Source organism: Lepisma saccharinum, chromosome 2, assembly GCF_977018435.1.
Source record: "Lepisma saccharinum chromosome 2, izLepSacc3.1, whole genome shotgun sequence".
Taxonomy (NCBI): Eukaryota; Metazoa; Arthropoda; class Insecta; order Zygentoma; family Lepismatidae; genus Lepisma; species Lepisma saccharinum.
This window is the reverse complement of record NC_139230.1, coordinates 14576535-14601950: the sequence shown is the minus strand read 5'-3', so window position 1 is coordinate 14601950 and position 25416 is coordinate 14576535. Positions and strand designations below refer to the sequence as shown.

The 25416-nt window shown below is 36.2% G+C and overlaps 1 protein-coding gene across 3 annotated transcripts in view; it reads right to left on the bottom strand.

Moving 5' to 3' along the window:
* Window positions 1-23949, bottom strand: part of LOC145983923 (phosphatidylinositol 3-kinase regulatory subunit alpha-like) — a 521211-nt gene extending 497262 nt beyond the window's left edge. For 2 of the 3 annotated variants that reach the window (XM_083117077.1, XM_083117079.1), the window contains exons 1-4: window positions 23666-23949; window positions 16595-16682; window positions 11992-12095; window positions 8695-8801 (exon numbers count right to left, since the gene is read on the bottom strand). The gene's annotated coding sequence lies outside the window, so the exon portion shown is untranslated. The remainder of the gene's footprint in view (window positions 1-8694; window positions 8802-11991; window positions 12096-16594; window positions 16683-23665) is intronic. The other variant, XM_083117078.1, reaches the window with a different exon arrangement.
* Between the last annotated feature and the right edge of the window lie 1467 nt (window positions 23950-25416).

Here is a 25416-nt window from a genome sequence, read left to right as displayed (position 1 = left end):
GATTGACTAAATGAAATTTATGCAAATTTGGCATATATGTGGCGGGGGGAGGAGGCTAACTCTCAAAATTCCAAAGTTTCGGGAAAAAAAAATTGGTTTCCCCACCCTCCCCCAAGAAAAAAGTACATTACAGTGTCGACATGCACATGGAAATGATCGCTGACATGTAAGGAACACAAAAATATTTGCATTATTATCATATGACTAATGTAACTTGAGTTGTACTCCCAAAAGGAATGGTCGGCATGCCACTGATTCAAGCTTCAAAATGCAGTGGTACCTTGAAATGACTATAGCTCAGAAACTAAATGCCCTAGAGATATGAAAGATGTACCGTTGTACGCAGAATGAATCATAGATTCAGACGATATATAATTTATGCACATTCGGCGTATATATGGAGGGGGAAAGGGGGGAAATCCCCTGAAAATACTTTTTTTAAAATGGGGTTTCGACCCCTCCCCTGCCCCCCCCCCCCGAAAAAAAGGATATGAAAAGTTCAAAATGCACATAGAAATTATCGCTGGCATGTAAGAAACAGAAAAATATTTGCTTCATTGTCGTATGACCAATGTAACTTGAGTTGTACCCCCAAAAGTAATGGTCGGGATGCCACTGATTCAAGCTTCAAAATGCAGCGGTACCTTGAAATGACTATAGCTCAGAAACTAAATGCCCTAGAGCAGTGTTCGCAACCTTTTTTTACTCACGGCACACCCCAGATGGGCCTAGACTCAACATGGCACACCAAAATGTCTGTCCCCTCAAAATCATATGAATCTTAATATAATTACGAAATATTACGTCGTTATGTAATCAATTATTATTATTACCATTGTTATTATTATTATTATTATAAATTTATGAATAGACTTATGCATTTATTAAAAATTTATTAACTTTAATTCACTGTAGAAAATACACATTTCTAATACGAATTTTAAAGTAAATAACTCTACTCATACCTTCAATGTGATACTTGAGCTTGCTTAGCTGCACACAGACGGCTGATTCGTGGCGGAATCGTTGACCAAGCAAGCCTCATTTTTTCATCGATGGATTTGAGTCTCTCTCTCTTTGATGTTTTAATTGCAGTCAACGTCGAGAAGCCCAGTTCACACAAATAAGTAGTTGAAAATGGTAACAACACATCTCGGAGATAGCCAGGTATTCACTGCTTATTGACAACCAAAATGTATCCAAAGGCACTTCGAAAAATTTTAATTTGAATGTTCTGTCTGCTTTCAAATCTGCCAGTTCCTCTTGTAAGCGTAAATTTTTCGGAAGATATTTCGAATCCACACTGAATGGATCACGAACCCAGTCAAAATCTTCAACGCTCTCTCCAAAATATTTTTTGAAAGTCTGCTGCAAGAGTACTAAATGTTCTTTAATTAAGTCCATCAACACCTTGTTATCGTCAGCAAGTGGCCATACAGTTTGGAACATCTCACACGATCCATTTTCAATTGTCTGTATCCACAAGTTCAACTTATTAATAAATCCTTGAATCTTATCCATACTAGTCAGAATATTTTCATTTCTACCTTGCATTTTTCTGTTTAGTTCATTCAAGTGTACGAAAATATCGGAAAGATATGCCAACTTAGATACCCATTCATCATCTGCAAATAAATCCGCATACTCATGCCCCTCAATAGTCAAAAATGAAAGTACCTCCTCTTTAAGTTCAAACATTCGCGTTAACACTTTACCTCGAGATAACCATCGTACTTCTGTATGTAGCAGAAGTGTAGTGTGCTCTGATCCCATTTCTTGACACAAAACGTTAAAAAGCTGCATATTTAGGGGCCGCGATTTGATGAAGTTCACGACTTTTACTACTTCATCCATCACAATTTTCAGAGGAGATGGCAAAGACTTAGCAACAATGGCTTCGCGGTGAATGAGACAATGGTCGGTTCGTAAGTTAGGATTTACTTCGCGTACTTTACCCACGAATCCTTTCACTCGGCCTGTCATAGAAGCGGCCTGTACAAACACTAACGCAGTCCTCCCATGTTAATTCATTACGGACCACATATTCATTAGTCGTACGAAATATTTCTTCACCGGTTGCTCGCTCGGGTAGTTCTTTGCAAAAAAAGAAATTACTTGCAATTACATACCTTATGTAGGAAAGAAGTTGTGCGTGACCGCCAATATCGGTGGACTCGTCGATCTGAAGTGAGAACTTTCGACTGCTCTTTATTTTCTCCTTCATAATGTCTTTGATGTCACTGGACATGTCACTAACTCGGCGGCTGATTGTGTCAGCAGAGAGAGGAATTTTTGAAATTTCAGTAGCAGCTTCTGAACCCAGGACTATTTTTACCATTTCTTTACACACGGGCATTAACAACGTTTCTGCTATTGTATGTGGTTTTTTGGCCAAGCTTTACCTTATAGCTAGCTTCCTGTACTTTTTGTGAAACACGTACCGACGTAGTCATGAGCGTCACTTGTTTTTTATTTTGTTCCAACAACCGACGAAAATAATTCACATCTTTACTTAACAGAGAGGAATGTTTTGTTGACAAATGTTGTTTTAATTTACTGGGAACCATAGCAGCATTACTGAGTTTTTCACCACACACAACATACTCAGGGATTGGGCATGATTTGTCACCACACCAAAAAAAAACATAAGATAAATAGTTATCACTATATTGCCGGTGAACTACTTTCTATTTCTTTTTTTCGGGCTCGATGGTTTTACTACTTGCAGTCGAGGATGGACCACTACGTACAAGGAACTTATCCATATCGAAAAAGAAAATAGTAAGACTGGTGTAGCAATCCAATATTCGCACCGTACACAAAAGATGCAGTGTTACGAACAAAGAACTTGCTTGAATAGCTCTATTGTATGATTGGTGCGGGCCGCTAAAAGGCTTGCTAAAAGTCTTACGCGGCTTTCTTTGCGGTGAACACAAAGCTTGCCGCCTGTAACCCATCAAACCGGTCCAATATTACAGGCGAGAATACATATAAGATGAGCAAACTATAACAATATTGAGTAAATAAATTACATTTAATTTCTATGAAAATATAACAGTTATCAGCAAGAATAAACAAGCACCTTCCTACTTAAAATCGACAATTAATTTCTTACAATATTACAATAGTAGGTAAAAGTTCGCGTCACACCTTTCACCTTGTGACGGCACACTAGTGTGCCGCAGCACACCGGTTGCAGAACACTGCCCTAGAGATATGAAAGATATACCGTTGTACACAGAATGAATCACAGATGTAGACTTATGCACTTTCTGCGTATATATGGAAGGGGTAAGGGGGGAAATCCACTGAAAATACTTTTTTTAAAAAATGGGGTTCCCCCCCTTCTCCTACCATCCCACCACTTCCAACCGCATTTCCAAAGCCCTTCTCCCATATGGCATCAAAGTAGCTGATAAACTGAACAAACACAAACGGTACTTCCTCTCCCCCCTTGATAACCCAGGTGTATACAATGCAGAGTGTGAATGCAAGGCTCATTACATCTGCAGGTCCATCAGATCTGTCAATGAAAGAATCCAACAGCACCTAGCAGATGCGAAAAATGCCCAACCCACTACTGGTCTTGCTAAACATATAAAATAGCCATAAAATTCAAAAGGTTCGAGTCAAACACACTACCCATATGCTCGTAGACACCAAAATCAAGGAAACGCATGCCATAATGCACTTCCCGCACGAACTAAACATCGATAACAGGCAAGCTCACCACACTTGGATTCCCCTACTACAACAGTTATCGCCAGGAAATAGCAGACGACAAAAACCCAGACGCACAGTTAACAACAGCGCACCTAGCGGCAGCCAGAGAACTACGAACAAAAGACGCATGCCAAGCAACAGTACAGCAAGTTCCAACGAGGATGGTGCCAGTGGACACTGAAATTAATTGAAAAAGAAGAATAAACAGCTTCGAGGATAAAAGTGAGTACTAGTTTCTCCGTATTTTGACATTCAAGATACGGGTGGGAAATAATAAACGATCCAAGGCAATATCACGGCCCGAATGATATCACTTTCGTTACTTTCTCTTTTGTATGCAAACTGCTTTTCTAGCTTGTAATTTGAACACGAAAGTAGTATAATAGAGCTCCAAAAATCAGTACAGGCTGGATGAATGTCATCATACTTTCCTGAAAAATCACTCTTCTTAGTCAAATAGTCAGTTTAAAAATATAATTATGCATGTGCCATTGACTTATAAGATTCGTCGCCACATATCAGAATCTGCTATGTTGACAGAAGCTAGAGCATGAATATTATTAGGGGTTGGAAACACTAACCTTGCACAAAAGCACGTCTTCTATCGTCTTCATTAATATACACACACAACATTAACTTATAGTCTAAGAGCAATGTGTGCACAGCATAGAGACACTACGCCATGAAGCATAATGCTTTCAAATTAATGTAATTAGAGAGAAGGGATATTGAAAGTTTGGAACCGGGCAAGTAAAAGTGCAATCTTCAGAATCACCCTAATAGCATGCTTTCTCACACCGTGGCTTGTGTCCATGTCGGTAAAATGCCAGCTTCATAAGCTGACATCCTAGGTTCGATTCCCCGTGTGGTCAAAGTTTCCTTTCTTTTTCTGCCAAACAGGTATCACGAAAATATTTCACTGAGTCACAGCTTTATATTTTGTTGTTGTTCGTGTGGCAAGGAGAAAATAATTATTGAAAGGACTATGCGTGTGACATAACTTTGAGTTTGAAACATATTATTCTTTATTGCATTGTTACGTCACCAAAAGAAAGAAAAATCACAGAATTAAAGTTCGAAACTTTGGGTTACATCAATAAGTGAATATTAATGTCTTCCGTCATTCATTCGCCACTTCCCTCATTTCACCCCCCACCCCGCTCCACACACACACACACAACACTGACAGACTGGTTGCACCCTCGATTCTGTATCAGTAATTCCTGAATGAGAGGAGGAATTTACTGTTAAAATTGTAAAGTCAAGACATTCCTGTCTGCCTGATTGAAGGTGTTTTTATTAAAAACAAACACAAATAATCTTCAACCACTATTATTGGACGAAAATCATTGATGTTATGTTTAGAAAACAAACTTAAATTCATTTTATTGATAATTAGATATTTAAATTATTTTCAGCATTTTCTCAACCCTCTTACCTTTGGTAGCCAGCCGCTCCTTCCTCCAATAAGAATGAATTTACAATTTTTCTAATGTTCTCCATTTTTTAATTTCAAACCCTCCTTGTGGCAGGTTTTCTTTTTTTTTTTTTGATTAGTTATGGGTAGGGACATTGAATTTTTGCACGCGAAATGTGAAAAAAAGATGCAATTAACTACACCCCCAATGATGAAATATGCATGAGTTTTATTTGCGAAGTAATGCGAAATGTGTGCTTTTCCATGAAATGAACGCTTTTTCGCGAAATAACCATGAAATATCATCAAATTAAGTAGAAAACATGCAAAACCCGGTAATCGAGGTTGTGCGCGCAAACTGTCGATTTGTAACTAAATGTTTGCCTAAAGTTTCCTACCAGTTGCAGCTGAAGAACATTTCACATCAGGAAGATGCTGCAAATTGGGATTTCCCATGCACATAATCTCAGTTCGAAAACTTCGCTCCCTGTCAAGCTGCATTCCTTTCTTCCCCTGAATGTCTACTCAACTTCCAGTATCATTGAACGTGCTAGCTGTAGCAGCGATAAGATTAGTCTGTTCCCGCACATCAAGGGAAACAATGGTGTCATTTGTGTTCAGTCATGAATGAATTTTGTTTATCATCATGTGATTTTCAACATGTGTTTGTGTATGTGCAGTAGTGATTATTTTATTTGTTGGACAGCAAGGATATACTTTAAATACATACAATGAATAAATCACTTGAGATATGCAATCTAGAAATGAAGTGATTTTATGTTGATGTTTTCTTTTTGGTTGGACAGCTAAGTACTTGTGTATGTGTACAGTATATAAAAATGAAGTAGTTTATCAATTTATAGCTCTTTTGTATGTTGTTTCCTCTCATAATGAAAAAGTGTGTGCCAATTATTTTTTTTCCACCGCTGGTATATACCACTGATCTAACATTCTATTTACTGCTCTCCTCAGTTTTTATTTACCATAAATTTGTCTCCCTAGTTATGGGGATACTGAGTATCTCGAACATATTTTCCTGAATTTTTTCCTGCCATTCTCTTTTAAAATTGGACACTGGATTTCATTAATAATTAAAATGCAAGGCTTTCCTGTAACCGTCGTTTCTTTTCACTTGGCAAGTCAGAAAATTCCCTGCATACGGTGAAAATCTTTAGTGGTAAGCAACACTGCAGAGTGCTGTTTTCCCGAACCTTTACTTCGGCTGTACTGCCACACTCGATCGGCTCCGAAGCTAATCTTTAACTCAAACGAGTGTGCCAGTTTCTGTGAACGGAAACATACAAGGATTGGAGTTGGAGCAGTGCATGATTAGTTATGATTCAGGTGATTCAATTATTATGTTAACTTATTGAGTACAGATACTAAAAATGAATTATCTTAATTTTGTAGAAAATGGTTCCTTATTTTTCAGTATGCTCATTGATTTTCATTAAAATGTGCTAGCAGGTCATCAGCTAAAACAAGGGAAATGGATAGTATTCTTTACTTACGTAACATGGATTTTAGGATAAAATTATTGTGCAATTGGGCTGGCATCTGAAAATGTATGCATCAGATTTACTTGCTTGTATGTACTAGATAATAATAACTGATACCATACATTCTTACCAGACCAAAGGTTAGATCATCATTATAAATTACCAAAATAATTAGTAATATTAACCCATTAGTGCTCACCGGCAACTAAAGTTACCAAGCTATATTTTATTTCCTGGTAGTGTGTGAAAACTGTTGGCAGCACTGAAGTTGGGCTTGATGGTAACAATGGACCTCGTAGAACCATGCCAGTGAGCGTGATTGTTGGTTTCGTTTACATTGTGTTCTGAGTAATCAATTATTCAGTTGTAATACACAAGCGATATTTGCCAGCAGCTACAGAGGTTAAAACATGCAAGTTATTTTCACATACTTTGACAGTTGTACTAAGTTTTATTAGTATTGTATTCTTACAGAAGGTCCATTCTTGTGACCTAAATGATAATCAGACATTTATTTTGAATATTCTGAAGTACAAAAGGGTTTTTTGAACACTGGCAACTAAAGTTGCCGAGGAGCACTTAAAATATCAAATCCAGTGTGTTATTTCTGTATCAACCTTTCAATTAGGAATGAAGGATCATTCCTGTTATTCTTACATTGATGTGTGTGTGTGTGTGCAACCGTGTCTGAATGTGAGTGCTTGCATGTAGATGTTTGTGTGTCTGCACATGTGTGTGTGTGTGTGTGTGCGTGTTCAGGGTTCGAATCCTGGCCAGGACATGGATGTTATTCTGAGTGTCCTTTTATCAATTTCATCACACCATCCCTAATCCTCATCTTCATTAGCCAAAAGTGGTAGAAGAGCAATGCTAAAAAATCTTGCAAAATTTTTATTTTCTTCCTCATCTTCCTTTAACTTTCATTATTGGGAGTTACAATGTATAAATTTCACCTCTGCTAAAATCCCCTTCATCCCCACTCCCCCTCCAAAAAAAATGATTTCATCTCTCTACGACAATTAGGTTCTCGAGCTACAATTATTTTTTTTCTTTGTGCCAAGTTTGAAAAGTGCACCCTTGAAAAGTTCCATTCTGAGGCTATACACATGGGAAAGTCACTGTCCGCTAAAGGTCAAAAGCAGGCAATTACATAAAGTCAGAAAAAATTGCATCTTTTCCACAATTTATCACATGAATCAGTGATTTATCAAGAAATCTATTTTGGAAATTTCTTCAGTCCAAAACTGAAACTATTATGCTGTCTTCTTCCATGAGAGAAACACCATGTTTGATTTTTGAGGTGTACAGGTGGACTTTTCTACGTGGTATCTGTCATGGGAGCCCACACAATATATTCTAAGGGGGACAAAATATGAACTTCCATCCAGAAGTGGTATTTATTTAAATTTGTGTGACACCATTGAGTCACTACAAGTTGTCGGTTTGAATCAAGGATATATTCCTCTAATTATTTATAAGAGTTACAGATAGATGATACAAAAAATATTTTCAAGAGCATTCAATTGAATTTAAGTATATTCCCTCAAGTTCAATACAACAAACAATCCACTGTTTTTCATTCATTTATTTTGAACAAATCAAAAGCCTGTAATTACTTTCAATTTTGGTCTGACAGTAATGCAACAAAGTATATGTTAAACAAATAAATAGGAATAAATCAAAGTGAGGAATTTTCATGTCATGAAAAGGTTTTCATGAAAATTACTGATTCATAATTGGGAAAAGAGACACGCTGTAGTATATAAATACGGAGAAACTAGTACTTCGCGGATAAAAGTGATTACTAGTTTCTCCATATTTAAAATTACTGAGGGGGGTAAATTTCATTTTGAAGTATGTGGATGTATGAAAATTATTAATTCTGAAGAACAATATGCCATTCTAGTTAAATTCTTACGTATCAAAGATCATTTACATGACAAATAAAGGAAATGTGACAACCATGCAAGACTCCTCCACTCCTACATGCATGTAATTATATTCAGAAAATGTAAATGTCATGTACTAAATTATAATAGAATTGTTATTACATACCATGTTGTTACATTATCTAAAGGCACATCTCTGTATTTCCCTCACTTCTTCAAAGGAGAGACTATTTGCAAAGTATGGGAAATGCTTCTCACAATGTAGGAAAGTTCCTGGAAGTAAATGTAAAATTTTTTATTCATCTAAATGAGAAAAACTAAAAAAATAAACTGTAATTTTGAAGTTAATTTAAATTGTCTTAAAATTCTCATGAACTTACACAAACAAAACAGTGAATAACAGACATAACTTAGTAGGCTAACCAGATGGAAAACTTTTTCTCAAGAAGAGAGAAGAGAACTTAAGTGACCTACGGCAAACATCGAAGATGAAAAACAGAGGTTGCTCACAATTGGATTTTATTTTGGTGTTCATGAGAAGGCAGAATGAACTTGTAAGGCTTGATTTGCACTTTGAGCTGAAGGTTTAAAAGTGTAACACAACTTCAAACTATACTCTGTCGTGGGAATCTCTGGAGCTAGGAAACAAAAAGAAGTCTGTGCAAGATGTGACTCAAGATAGCTCGGCCAATGAATGTGTGAGATGGAAGGGGATTTAATGGGAGTGAAAGTTACCAGCTGTTTGCAACAGCATGTACTGCTTTGCTCTGTCCACTGGCTTTCTTCCCTCCAATGCCACTATCCAGGGGCCTTGCTCCAGAGATCCACAGTATATTGAGGTATTTTAATATGAACTTATAAATTATTAACAATTAGTAATTTGATACAGTTGATTCTTATATTGAATGAAAGGCCAAGTTACAAACACCACTACACTGTAATGATTTACAACACTACACAAATTATGTAGGTGGCTTTTACTTATGAAAAGTTATTGGGTCGAAACTACGTGGTTATTCTTGCAGCTACCATTTACAAAAAAGAGAAAAAAAGGAGGGATCTAAGGGAAGGACGGGGAAAATTTTCTACTTCTCCAGGCTGCTAATCTGTCCTTCCTAGCTCTTGAAATCAAAATCCAACCCCTGAAAATTGACAATTGCCACAACTTGGATGATTGCAACATGCATCACAATGTAGCACATGTGTCTGTCAGAGGACCCTGGAAATTGTTCTTTTGTATTCACCCTTAACACTAATAAATGGTGGCAATTGGTAGTTTTGGTCCGGATTGCCTAAAAACTTTCTAGTGGGGCCAAACTATGTACATGTCAGTGGTTGAATTGGTGTTTATAAGTCCACTTTATACACAGTAAGGCTAATCGGGACTGGACCTACACCTTAAAGTGAGATCCGAACCATATGAGCCTTCATTGGGTATCAAACCAAGGACCCCTTGTTTACAAGGCAACAACGCACAAATACATGTCTGTTAAATGTATAACTAGTAGAGGCACATATTTTTGGTAAATAAAAGAGCAAAATTACGGTACAAAAACAGAGTCGATTTCGGGTTCAAAAGCGGTGAATAATCACATTAAAAGTGCTATATAAAATGACATTTTTGTTTTAAAATTGTGAATATAATCCTAAATTTGATTTATAAACTGCACTTATTACTTAAAATAAACTTCTCCCTTCTAATAGCACATTTATGTAGTTATCAGAGTATTAAGTTTATTCCTGAGTAAAGTGGTCCATTTTTGCTTCTCAAGTATTTACAGCAGAATTAATCAATTTTACGTGACTTGCATAACTCTCAGGATAATTCAGACTTCAGAAAGTGTCGCGTCGGTATATAAACGGTAAATTTCGTGTTTAAGAGCATATTTCGCATTTTGCAGTTCATTTCGCATTATTTCGTGACAAAAGTGGGTAGAAAAATGTGCCTCACACCTTTCAGAAACATGAAAAATGAACATTACTGCACGTTATTTCATATTTTGTGTTTTCGTCAAAAACGAAATTTGCATGCCTCTAATAATTAGTGTTTTTTTTATCTTCTTTCTCTTTTTTGTATATTCCATGTAAACTGATTCTATATACTATGTGCAAGTTAGAAATCTATGGAATGTGTGGGGGTAGAAACCTGTGGAACCTCCCGTGAACTTTAAGAATGGGAACTTTTACACCAACATCATCTCAAGAGCTGTGCCTGCAGAAACACATGGACATTGGCAGGCAGTCATCATAAGGAAGTTTTCGTGTTAAGAACCATGACATTTGTGGTCTCAAGTGTGTAGTAGAGGCTCATTCTACAGCCGAATTAGCAGTACATCCTGTATTTGTGTATATATTCATTAAATCTGCATATATCATCTTTGTGTCTCTCTTAATCTATGCATCATACAGGAATTGAATGAATTCTGGATTATTTGGATCTGGGTGAAGTGCAGCCAGGTAGCCACACTTGCGTGTGGCTTTATGTATACTGACACTCAACAGGCACCCAGAATCAATCTGAAATGTCCAAAAAACCTTTCAACAATATAAATACTTGTACATGTCAGCAGGTTGAGGATTCAATCTGGACGGCTGCTTCTCTTGATTCATAACATCAACAATCACACCATTTGCATTGGTAGCAAGTTAGCAATCAGTACACCAGTAAGATTTTGATGATATGCAGAGTGCATAGACTTTTTTTTTGTCTCTGTAGATGCCCACCTTAAAACTATACAGCAATCCCTCTCATCAATTGCTTGGTTTCATCAAAATAACTCTTTCACCTGGATGAGATGGATTTTTGGAACCCACCTACTTTCACCCTGACCCCTACCCTGGTCCTCCTGGTTTCCACCTTCTTCCAATAATAAACAGGACCATGTTACATATTCATGGTTTTAGTGACAAAAAAAAATAATAGCCTTATTTTAAAAATAAGTGTTTCTGTTAAAGAACACATTTGTTGTAGGTATGTGTGTGTTTAATAACTACATAATGACATCAAGATAACAGTAATCTCTTAGCTTAACTGCTACATGATTGTGCAATAATGTTATGCAGCAGTAACTTCATTCTTGTCAACAATATATCCAATTCTTATTACTTATTATTCCATTAAACAAATAGCCATGTACCCAATGGAGGCACATAGTAGTGTTCGAATCCCACTTTAAGTGTTAGATCCAGTCTCAATTAACCTTTCTGTGCATAAAGTGGATTTAAAATAAACTCATACAAACAAATAGCCACACTCATGTTATCAGAAATAAGGTTTTGCCACTAATCAAAGGGAGGGTTCAGCCTGGTTCCCCCTCACCCACTCCAAAATTTGGGTTCAATAAGAATAATATTGACAAAACATGATCCAAAAAATGAAATGAAAATGTCTTAATTTTGTGCAATAACTTTTCCAAACTAGATTAAATTCTACACCAAAACATCACAACAATTACATACGTACCCTCACACAATAAAAGTATCAAAGGCACATATCAACTTTTTGAAACATCTTCCAAGGGCAGACTGTTAATAGAATTTCTGGTTCACACTTTGCTTTGAGAGCTCCTAAAAAAAAAATAAAAAAAAAAGTTTTCTTTCTATACATGAACTCTGATAGATGGACGAGCTAGTCTGATGATATTAACTAATGAAGCTGTAATTAAAATAATAAAAATGTGCTTGTCTGACCTGCAAACTGTGATGATTTTGAATATTCTTTTTTAATTCAAAAAATGTGTAATCCAAACACATGTAAAATGTATATGAAGTATTAACACAAAAAAAAACACTAAATACATGACCAAGTCAGTCTATATTTCAGTAAAAAAAACTTCAACACATGATGTTTCAAGGGCCTTCTTAGGGTTGAAACATTGTGTTAAGAGTGGCTTTTTTTAATACTGAAACAAGGCTTAATTGAGGTATTAACATTCTCTGCATCAGCTTTCACACATTTTATTCCAATAATATTCAGACTGTATGACGCATTCAAGTAAATAAATAAATTATAAAGACCATAGTGAAAATGAACAAAAGAATGTCCAAAAATTTCACCAATGGATGTTGCTTTGTGTACAAAGTCTCATAATGCACAAATAATAAGTACAAATGCCAAGCTATTACAATGGTAACTTCAATACTATGTTCCAATGATACTGGTCAGTCTGGATTGGTGTTTAACGACCAACAACCACAATGTCTACAAACATTAGAAGTTCTGTCTCTGGCTAACAGGAAATTCTAGTAATTAGCCCTCATTTTGCCCCTGCCATTAAAAATCCTTTTTTAGAGCACACATACATGAAATATTATCAGCACTCTATAGTAAAAGTAAAAAAAAGGTAAAAAAAAGGGTAAAATGTTCCCCTGTGCATAGCACCACACCATGAAGGCGTATAGGGGGTGTGGGAGTAACGCCCCACACTTTCTTGATCCGGTCGTGAGTGGGGGTGATGTGATCAGCATCACGCCCCTGACCGCCTTTACCCCCCAGGTACCCATGTTATTCGACGCTGGGTGGGCACCGGAGCCGCTTCCACCGTTAGAAAAGTTCCCGGATTTGAACCGGCCGGGGATCGAACCCGGGACCTTTAGCATGGTAGTCAGACGCGTTACCGACTGAGCTACCGCGGCCACACACAGTAAAAGTAAATAATACAAAATTGTAATTTCTCAATTTGCTGAATACTCTTGACTTAGAACCCTCAATTACACTCTGACCTGGAAAGCACTGAAGCAAGCAAATGAAAACTAGTATATGTGAAATTACTTGACCAGTGAACACATGCGAGGTAAAGAGATTGTGGGGAGGGGAAAAAAGAGACTGCAGTTAGCAGCCTTTGCAGCAGCATGTACTGCTTCAGCTCTGCCCATTCACTTTTTTCCCCCATCTCCATCCTTATGCACAGCCTTGCTCCAGAGATTCCTGAGGTGGAGTATAGATAATGGAAAACTACTTCAAACCAGAAATGTTCATTGTTATTAGGAATCAATTCTCTCTGAAGACCTCTTATTCAAAATAATAATATTAATAATAATAATAGAAATAGAGTAGTTGTCAAATTCATGCTGATACAAGCAAAAATAAGTGTGAGCAAAAATTTAACACTGAATATGCCCAATGTGTAATACTCCATTAAAAATCTTTTTGATACACAATTGAATTTCTTGTCCTGTTGGGTTATTCAATTAACCAAAAGACAATCGTGAGCAGCTTGGTGGTGCTGTGTGTTTTTTAACGCACACAGATGTAAAATGGAAAATATAAGTTGTTCAAGTTTGTGTTTTTGTAAATGCTCTTTCCAAGGTTGTTTATTGCTCGGTAGCCAGGGAATCCAATGGTTGGTTTTCCCCAATGATTTTCTTGTTTAAATGGTAACAAAAGGGCCTTTGGGCTGGTGGTTGGGGGCAGGCCAGTTTTGTTGGAGGTATAAATACCAGGCTCCAATTCGTCCGAGAGACCGTTACACAGACTCACATTGATTGACAGAGAGCGGCACAGAATCAGATGGACTGACAAAGAGAGATGTATACATAGATATTGAGCACTGTATATGTAGGGACCTCTGCATGATAAACTGCAGGGGTGAGCTAGCGCTATGGTAAATAGTGTGCTCGTAGCTTGCCGTACATGTACAGCACTTAATGAGAGGACTGTGTAGAGACTCTTGCATGATAAATTGCAAGAGCGAGTTAGCACTATGTTGATAGTGCGCTCGTGGAGCGAAATCCAGAAAAGTGCATTCTTATGTAATGGAGCAAAAGGCAACCTGGAACATTTTTTACTGGAGCTGTAATGGAATGATGTATATACGGAGAAGGGGAGGTGTGTAAATAAATTGTACATAAAAGATATCTCCATGAGGCATCATTGAGAGAGCGCTATAGCTTGTAGGTGTATTCAATGTACTAGGAGCATAAAGTGTTTTGGTGGTTTGTGAATTAGTTGACTGTTAGAAACCCCTAGACTTCAAAAGGATAGCTAATCAGGCTTATGTAAAGCATGGGTATACATAAACCACTGAACAGTGGGATAAAAAAGTTTGTTTGAATTTTAAATTTTGGGTGCATCAGCACTTAGGCTATTTTTCGGTCCAGCACCTTACCATAACTAAAATATAACAAGCATAACATAACTGTAATGTCAGATGAATAAAATACTCTTACTTGGGTTAAAAGCTGAATCTGTGAAGGGGAACTCAACACACATAAGGACAAAACACAGGACAACACACACACAGCCCTATGAGGATTATATTTGGTCTAGGAATTAATTTGTGCACCTGGACAAGAGATGGCGTAACGAGCGTATCGTACCACAGTTCCATGTATCCACACATGCGTTCAAAACTCCTGTCAGCGCGCATCGTTTGTAGTATAGGGCAGTTGATTGATGTGTCAACAACGGCATTTTGTAGTCAACTGAACATGGCGCAGTTCATGCCAGATAAAGTGTTTTTGCGGGGTGTTCTGCTTCATTACTTTAACACGCAGAAAAGTGCTACCGAAAGTCATCGTATTTTGGTGGAAGTGTATGGTGACCATGCGCTAGCTGAGCGAACGTGTCAGAAGTGGTTTGCACGGTTTAGAAGTGGTGTTTTCGGCCTGGAAGACCAAGAGCCACCTGGACAGCCAAAAAAATTTGAAGACGAAGAATTGAGAGCATTGCTCGATCAGGATTCGTGTCAAATGCAGGAAGAACTTGCAGAAGCATTAGGCGTTGATCAAACAACAGTTTCCAAATGCCTCAAAGCCATGGGAATGATTCAAAAAATGTCACATTGGGATCCACATGAATTGAAAGACAGAGACGTTGAAAGACGAAAAACCATTTGCGAATTGCTGCTTCAAAGACAGAAAAGAAAGGGGTTTTTGCATCGCATTGTTACTGGCGATGAGAAGTGGATCCATTACGAGAACCCGAAATGAAAAAAGGCCTGGGTGAAGCCAGGTGAACCAGGTCCATCACAACCGAAATGAGATATTCACTGTGCAAAGGTTATGCTGTGCATATGGTGGGATATGAAAGGTGTGGTGTACTATGAGCTGCTGCAACTGGGTGAAACTATTAATGGAGAACGTTATCGACGACAATTAATGCGTTTGAAGCAAGCTCTGGCCAGGAAACGACCAGAATGGGAGAACAGACATGATAAACTTATTTTTCAACATGATAACGCTCGCCCACATGTCGCAAAACCGGTCAAAACCTATTTAGAAAATGTCGGATGGGAAGTTTTACCCCACCCGCCGTATTCACCTGATGTTGCTCCTTCGGACTACTACTTGTTCGATTGCATGAATAACGATTTGATTGGACAGCGGTTCACTTCTTCAGAAGATATAGAAAAATGGGTCTCTGACTGGATCGCTTCAAAGTATGAGGACTTCTTTCGCCACAGAATCCGTAACTTGCCTGACAGATGGGCGAAAGTGGTGGCTCACGATGGACAATATTTTTCTTAAGGTATTTATGTATTTTGTGTTTGAACTACAGATTCAATGTGTGCATAACAACCGCACGAATTAATTCATAGACCAAATACTAGCCATAGGTCCAGATGCCAGAGCCTCGTTGGACAGCAAAATCCAGTGGAAGTGAGGTTGACATTTGGGTGTACTACATGGAAGAGACAGACACTCCTTACACCCCAGGATAAAAAAAGAGGAAAAAACATATGTAGCCTTTGTTGAAGATACTATCTGAGTATTCTGTTGGGAATGATTGGGGAAATCCATGAAAAATATTGAAAGGAATTTCCCATCATGTATTTGAACCTGTTACCTCCTGGATGTAAGTTGCTCAACAACTCATCTACATTAATTTGGTTCTTCAATCTAGAAATTATAACTCTTCAATAAAAAGTAATAGTTTCCCAACTAAAATAAAAAAATCAAACATTTCAATTTATAAATCAGAACAGGGATTAAAAAATGAAACTAATTCTGCAAATTTCATCAAAATTAAAGCTAGGTATTAACTGTGTGATCTGATGTAGATTGGCCCCACTACTTTCAAAACAAATAATAATTGCATAATATACTCAAAGAGAACTGATACTTACGGTTGACAATGCATATGCAGTATAGTGATGCACTTCTTCTGAAATGAAGTTGAAGCTCAAACGTTCCTTTTCCCAAAATCAATACAACCTAAAAAATACCATAGAATACACAAATAAATTCACATATATTCAAATTAGTTACATGTGCACATAAAAACTTTGATTACAGAAAAGATAAGAGTTGAAGTATAGATAAGTATTATGCATATAATGTAACAGTAACACACCGAATGGAAATACAAAGACAGAACAAAATTAATAGCAGCAGGTATGAAATGTCAACTTCTATCAAAATGAAAATTTCTGCATACTTGACACCAATTTAACCTGTAAAAAAAAACAATCCAGGGGGATTACCACTAGGCTATCCTAGGGGCTGCACAAAAATGAGACACTGAAGTGGCACAAGTGACAAACACCATCGACTATTAAAATTCCTTAATATTTTGATAATAGCAAAATAAAACATGTCAAGTCCTTTTACTTGTTTATTGTATGAAAAAAGTTAGAAGGAAGAGTTTCTAGTATTTAAATAACTTCTTACATCACAACCCTGTTTTCAGTAGTAACATAAAAGTGCTTGAATAAATAATTGCTCCTCGAAGAAATGAATGTAAACATTTTGAATGCCAAAAAGTTCAAGTGGAGGGATATTGAAGAATGCCATGAATTCAAATAAGATAAGATATGAAATGTGATATTACAACATTTATTAATTAATGAAAGATTGGATTAAAAGTAATTAATTCTTGCACTGGAGTGGTTATCCTAAAGAAAGCACAACTGGTAACAGCATGAATAACTATGCAATACATTCTAATATATGGCTGACACTATCATATCACTATAGATTTTAAAATTCAGCTAGCAACAGTGTAAAAATTTGTAATGGCATGTTTGTTATCTGATTTAATGATACAGAAAATACACAACCATTAAAACACTTACTGTACTAGTTATTTTCTTTAAAAAAAAGGTAATGGATATTTTTGTAAGCAACCCCCCCCCCAAAAAAAAAAAGAACCGAATTGAAAAATTCAGGCACCTGGTAAAAATGATCAGGTGCCATAGCAACCTGGCACCCTATATTTTCCTACCCCTGCCTGGGACCCTTGGCATTGCAGTTTACGGTTTCTGTCTTACATTTTTCTTTAGGAATCACCAAAGAACAAACAAAGATTCCAAAGCCTAATTCATTAAGTAGGTTTCCTGCTTTAAAATGCACATAGTTAAATCAAAGTTGATTCCAAAATAGTCCTCAAAATTTAAAATGAAAAATGCAGTTAATTTTGCACAAAGATAATCTTTAATGCATGATTTGAAGTATGAGAACTGGTGATAAGGAGTACAACAGCCTTGGTCGAATAAATGCTTATGAAAAATTAGGAATCTTTTATGTTCTGAAATGGACCTGATATTAAGAAAGAGGATTATGAAGACTTGATATGAGCCTACTGTTGTATGTACTGGAAACTTGAGCAACGAGAAAGGACTGAGGTGACATATGCCACCTAATTTCTGTACTGCTACATTGACAAAAATATGGGGGAAGCTCAGTTTTGGAGCTGACAATACCAACTGGTCATGGGTACCTAATAAATCAAACCTTTTGCAATGAAATTTCGCAGATTTTCAATTGTCATACCTTGTAATTTCAATTTATGTTAAGTCAAGTATTAAAACCTTATGTTACTATATTTTCTGAGCCTTTACTTAACCCAAATTTAAAAAAGAAAAGACTTCATTATTCTAAGTATGGAATGTAGTTTAACCTTACTTTGCAACGTCAGAAATTAGGTGACATATGTTACCTCATATTGACCAAAAGGAGTTGAACCTAAAAGTTGAGATTTTTACTGAGAGTTAGGTTCATGAAGGGCTTCCTATGTGCAAAATTTCAGAATTTTTAAAGGGGACCCATCTGAGATATTTAACCCCGAAAACTGTCAAAATTCAATGAACGGCCATGTTGTAAAAAAGTGGTGTATTTCTAAGCACTGATATTTTATTTACAGACACCCTGCAGGTAGGTCTACACATGAAAAAAAATCAAGCCTTAGACTAAATCCCTTCATTAAAAAAATCGGGCTTAATAATGCATTTTTTTAAGTATTGTTACCCCCTTTTCCACCATACTTTTTGTACTTACAATGCAATTTCAAGCAAAACATACCTGAATATCATTGAAAGTATACTTCATTAGCTACAAAATGAATTTTGTTTCAGGTCTCTAGCTTTAATGGTTTTTGAGATATTAAGGTTTCTGTATACTGCTACATGAGCAAAAAAAAGCCATGCGGCATGTTGAAAAAATGGCTGCCCCAGGAGAACTAAAGACAATATATTTTTTTGAACATTGGTTTTAATATCTAGAAACATGTACAAACCTGTGTACTAAAAATGATTTTTTTCTAAAATGGTCATGGAACCACCATTGGATGGTTTGGCATGGAATGACCCTTGCACATTACTGTTAAGTGATTGGTGATAGATGTAACTGATGATCAAAACAATCACAAGCACACATGGACAGGACACATCATTGTTTCCTAACTTTTATTTCATTTTATTTTAACTTTTTAAGAAACAAAATTACCCCACAGTGGGTCTGTTATGCTCCAAAACTGCCAAGCTTGAATTTTCATTCATAGATGGCAGCACAAAAGCATTAATACCATTTGATTATAAAAAAAAATCACAAAATTAGTTTGGTCAATATTTTAAATCTTCTTTCGCATGGTAATTGAAACTTTAAAGTTTGAAAAAGAATGAAATATTTGATTAACCTAGTAATAGTAATAATTTGCAGTTAAATTCAACTCTTCTAAATAAATGACTTTTCAATGAATTCATATGGAAAGTTCTGGGTTGAGAAACTTTCAATAAAGCTGATTAGTCACCTTCTACCCACTAATTGGGGAGTATGAGATGCTTCTTATTCTTTTTCAAATTATGTTCTAAAAATGTCAAGCTTGTATATTTATTCAGAGATGACAGCACAAAAACATTAATATCATTTGGTTATAAAAATAGCATGGAAGTTTAAATTACTGTGTTGAGCCTTTTTTCACATGGTAGGCATAATTGAACCCTAAAATACCTGAAAAAGAATGGAATATTTCCCATGAAAGTGGTGGACGTGTCTCAGACATAGTACATAGCATTCTCCTGGAAATGCAAATACCTGGGCTAATCCCCCTTTTCCTTTCCAACTTTAGACTTTTGTTTGTCCCGACTGGGTTTCAGCAGGAGTGTTTCGGCATAAGGAATGCAGCAGGGGAATAATTTTCCTTGAATGACAGATGACGGCAGTTAGTTTGTGGAAAGTGTAGTGATGGGTTTGGATTTCCTCCCACACCAAGCGATAGAACAATGCATTTAATTTTTCTCAGAAATCATTTGCCAAAAGTATATCGAAAGCAAAGTCACTTCAGAATATCACTGTAGTGAAGTCAATCGCCTGATATAAAAGCAAGAGACTGGTAAGTTTTCATTCTCCCCTTACATTTCATTCACTAATTATTATTCTCTTTGTTAAAGGACAAAGAGACGAGATTGGTTTCACATTACAGCTTTACTGTTAGTTTTAGATGTTGTATCCGGGGCCTCCCCGATGGCGCAGTGGTAGCGTCTTCTCCTTGTAATCAAGGGGTCCCGGGTTCGATACCCGGTGGAGGCACAAGTGGTTCGGATTCCACTTTAAACTGTAGGTCCAGTCCCGATTAGCCTTACTGTGCATAAAGTGGACTTAAAACAACAAATCAATCAATCAATCAATCAATCAATCGTATCCGGGGCTGGTAAATAAATCACCAAGTATTCTTGTGTTCACAGATGATTTAATGTTAGTTTGGAAAGAGTGATCCTTTAGTTTTAGATGAGGTTGAAGAAGCATTATCTCATTTTTCAACATTGGGGGAGAGGAGGACGACGACCACACAACTGCCTTGCTCTTAGCTTCACTTAATATTTCTCTAATATTTGAAACATCTCATCGATTGTCACTTTAAAAAAAATGTAAAGTTGAGATGCATCGTTGCAACAGAGCATCGTTTGGTGGGTTAATTTATTAATCGCCCCTCGTCAGAAATGCATACGTATAAAATGTAATAATAATAATTACGCAGACACACACACATATAATATATATATATATATATATATATATATATATATATATATATATAACCTATGTTATTTTCAATTTGGAATTATACAAGTATTGGTCTCAGCCCTAGAAATTTGGTTTTATTTTAAACCTTCTTTCACATGGTAATTGAACCTTTAAAATCCAATACAATAGATTAATCCAGGTACTAATAACAATAATTTACAGTTTAAATTCAACACTTCTAAATAAATTCATAAGGAAAGTTCATTTTCATAAAAAAAAACCTTTTTTGGTTCTGTGGAGACATTATTTACAAGGAAGTTTACTCAAACTATCTACAACGTTGAACCTTATAAGTATCCAACGCAATAATTTTGCAAAATTCTCATGTGAGAAAAATTGGACTGGATCCACCTGGGCTAATCCTGGTCAGAAAGTCATTGATGTATGCATATGAATTGATCCAAATGTCTTGAATATTTTTTTCTTTTAGAAAATTAAGGAACATAGCTTTTACAGACATAAAAAACAGTCTTCTACAGAAAGTGATTTATGTGAAATATGTATCAAGCAAATTACCTGTCAAACCACATGCAAAAAGTGGCAGAAAAGTAAAGCAAAATAAAGCAAATCATCATTCAAATTATGCTCTAAAAATAGCAAGCTTATTTTTTTATTCATAGATGGCAGCACAATAACAGTATTATCATTTGATTATAAAAATCACAAAATAAAGTTGAAATTTGGTCATTATATTAAATCTTCATTTCCACAGTAATTAAACCCTTAAAAGTCTGATAAAATGGAATAGTTGATTAACCTAGTACTAATAATACATTACAGTTTAAATTCAACTCTTCCAAATAATTTACTTCTCAATAAATTCATAAGAAAAGTAAATTTTCATTTTTTAAAAAAATAGCAACTACTTTGTTCTGGCTATATCTTGGCACAACAGAACATTAATACAATGCTTAATTTTTGTGCACATGGGTTGTATTTCTACCAAGTTTTACAAACACACAATTTGTCTTGTTTTTCATGTATATTATTGCAGAAACCCACCAAAACAAGGTTTTCCAGAAGCCAGGAGAATATGTACTGTTATATATTTTATTACCTCATACCCTTGAATGGGTTGCACTTCTAAATTTTGGAGAAATAAAATTTAGAAACAAAAAATTTTGAGGTAATACAAGTACAGTCATGGACACCTCTGAGTTGTACAGACTCTTCTTTTCTTATTTTGATTTGGTTTATTTTACTTTGCATTGCTGCTACTTTTCACTAATCATGAAGATGAGGATGCGCAATGATGTGATGAAGTTGATGGACAATCACAAAAAAACACCCACACCCAGGGCAGGATTTGAACCTGGGACCCGGACATCGTAGCGCACTCTGCCTCGGAGGTTGACATGCAATAATACTTCCTTTGCTCACTTCAGTAACTAGTATCGCATGGCAATTCAATATAAAAATTTAAAAATCTGAATCTCCAGTTTACAAAAGATAAATTTACAGAAGAAACATTCTTATCACATAGTGACAGCCAACTAGCACATTTCAAAAAATGTAAACTTCTCACATATATAATATTGAACTTTCCTCTAAGATCCAGAAAATATTGTCCTCAAAATTCTCAGATTTTGAAATGTGTTATGAAGCACTTCTGTACTCCATCTGTTTGAAAACCACACAATTTTTTTTTTATTTGCATTTCATGGGCAAATTACAAACTGCGGTTGTTTAGTCAGTACGGTGTTCGACAACTGGGGTGGGCAATTTAAGTCTAAATTTTTCCAGATTTGTTCCTGCATAAAGTGGCTCTGGGGCTCACCTGGCCTCAAATCAATGGTACCTGGGGGTTAAAGGCAGCACGGAACATGGTGCTGATCACACCAACTCCAAAATGACCAAGATTCAAAATATGTGGGGCCCTACCCCACATCTTCTAAATGCACCTTCCTGGTACAGTGCTATAGGCATAGGGATTATCTTCTGTGAAAATTACAATGCAGGCAAAACTTTCTAATGACATTCAGCATAACAGGGTTTCTCTCCCTCCCTTCAGTTCTCAAGGACACTTATCAGGGTAGCAATTGAGCATAACGTTCTCCATGCACAACCCAGACACTTCCTCGGCGAGACTATTAGCTGCACATTTATTTTAAGAAAATCATATATTTACAATTATTTCATTACCTTTATCTAGTAGGAAAGCATATGGACTTGGCCTTAACAAAGCTGGCCAGCATAGCAGCAATCAATACCACTGTTAAATATAAGTAATGTGCATATACAGAGCATTTATTGATAAAGATAATTGGTGATCACTAGAAATAAACGTTTTTGTTTATTCATTTTAAGCTTAATATTCAAAACATTCTGGTGTATTCAATAATATTCAAAATTGTACAACTCTTTCATGAAAACAGCCCTCGATAAGCATTCATACATGATCACTGGTGGCTATCCTGACAACTGATTACATTTATGCCTGGCAATAAAACAGTTTCCTTTACTTTCGCTGCGTTATGCATTGTTGAGCTGCATATTTTTAAATATTTTTTTTTTATCTTTCATTGTTACGAACTATGGAAGATCGAGATACTAAAAAAACCGCTAATCCATCGTCATTTATTTTTTTACGATTGCATTCTTGTCAACATTCATTCATTCATTTACACTTGTGTTGTTTCATCGCGTGGAATTCCATTTTAGTGTAATAGTGTATTTGTTAATTCTGACACACAATTTCATTCTTTCTACCGTTTGTCAATAAACATATCTCGTACAAGAGAAATGTCACGAGTTACATACGAGTTTGAAATAGGCTCCGTTCAGTTTATGAGCAAAACCAAACCAGTTTAGTAGTAGTAGTATTTTTTAAATGTAAACAATGTTGTGCTGATACTATAAATATTATACGTTAGTAGATACTTCGAAGCAATAATTACCCATGCACATGAAATCCGACTCGTATATAAACAGTTTGTCAGTCACGTTGGTTATAAAAGGTAGTAGTTTTTATGCATTTTAACGTAATAACACATCTTCCTTTGCCACAAGATTCACTTGTTTGCACTGTACACATACTGAAGCATTCTCATCACCATAATGAAGCATGTATGACTTCAGAAGGCTTCTACAAAAGGTCAACAATCATCAAATCACTTATCAACGGCACTTATATTTCCATGCACACATTTCTTCTGTTCGTCGCCGGAAGTAGCCTCCTGGACGCCCTGCCTCCCCCGTCGGAAGTTGACGTCATGAAGACTAGCTCATGGAAAGATGAAAAGTAAAGGATGAAAACAAACTCATTCCAAAGTTGGTGGTCTGCTCTGCTCCGTAAACAAGAACATGAAATGTGCAAGTTAATAAATTAAGTTTTTCATTGTAACAGTTTGTTACGAGCTAACACAAAGAGAAAATAGTTATCGATGATAATGTTGATAATAGATGTCGCTAAAGGAAGAAGGTGGAAATTATTCTAAGTTTACGAGCATTTTAAGGGATAACGATGTGTAAATGCTTTAGCAAATTGGAATATGAATATTTGTGGAAAATAGTATGAAATTTCCAATCATCCAAACAAGAGAAAGTAAAAAAGGGGGAAGGAATTTGAGATATTCAAATAGAAGTCTTAAGAAATTGGAGGGAAAAAAGCTTCGGCATACAGTCTCGAGGAATCTTCATCTGTGACCAAGAGAAGCCGCATATATTTTCCTGTACTGTCGACAGTTACTACCATAGGTTACTACAAAGATCAGAGGCCGTTCAAGGGCGTATCCAGGGGTCCGGACAACCCCTCCCCAAAAATAAAATTGGAAAATACTATGGTTGATTCATAATACTTCCCGATGAGACACATGATGTAGCAGATACAGAACAATTCTCTCTGTGTGAATGATTTGTGGATTCTGAAAATAATTCCCACTAAAAGTTCTTATGTATCAGCAAGGGGGGGGATTATGGCACAGGCTGCACCATCGAAATTTTGGGGGGGGGGATTTTTTCCCATCAGCTTCAAATAATGTAAAATTCAACATTAATATATTTTTTCCAAAATATATGTAAAAATGTTACACCTTATATGCACCATATTTAATCAATTAGATAAAGAGGAGAAAGTATTTAAGGGCATTATCGAAAGGGGGAGGGAGAAATATCCAACTCTTACATATTACGCCTTAATTGACACCTGGGTTCTGGAGGGGATTCTGAATTAAACGCTGAGGGGGGAGGGGCAGTATCCAACTCAAGGTCTTAAATTATGGCATGAAAATTTTGGTGCTAGAATTGAATATTAAATATAAATGGATAGATTTGAAGCTCTTGATAAAGTGTTAAATCTTATATTGTCAAAGGATTTCTGTAGTGGAGAGAGAGTTCGAAAATTATATTTTGGAGACTGTATTTAGCGATATGGTATCCACACGTTTTCGACCCCGAACGTGTCAAAAGAGAAGCTGGAAAAGACTAAATATCTCGGCATCCTAAAAAAGTATTGACACACCATTAAATTAATATTCTTGAAAGCAGGCCCGTAGCTAGAATTGATCTCCAGGGGGGGCTTTGTAAACAAAGTCCATTTTTCAAAAGTTTAACATTGTTAAATGAAGGTGAATTATGTGCGTGTGGGGGGGGGGGTCATAAAGTTACATAAAATTTAGAAATATACAAAAACTTCGCTTCGCTTGAAGTG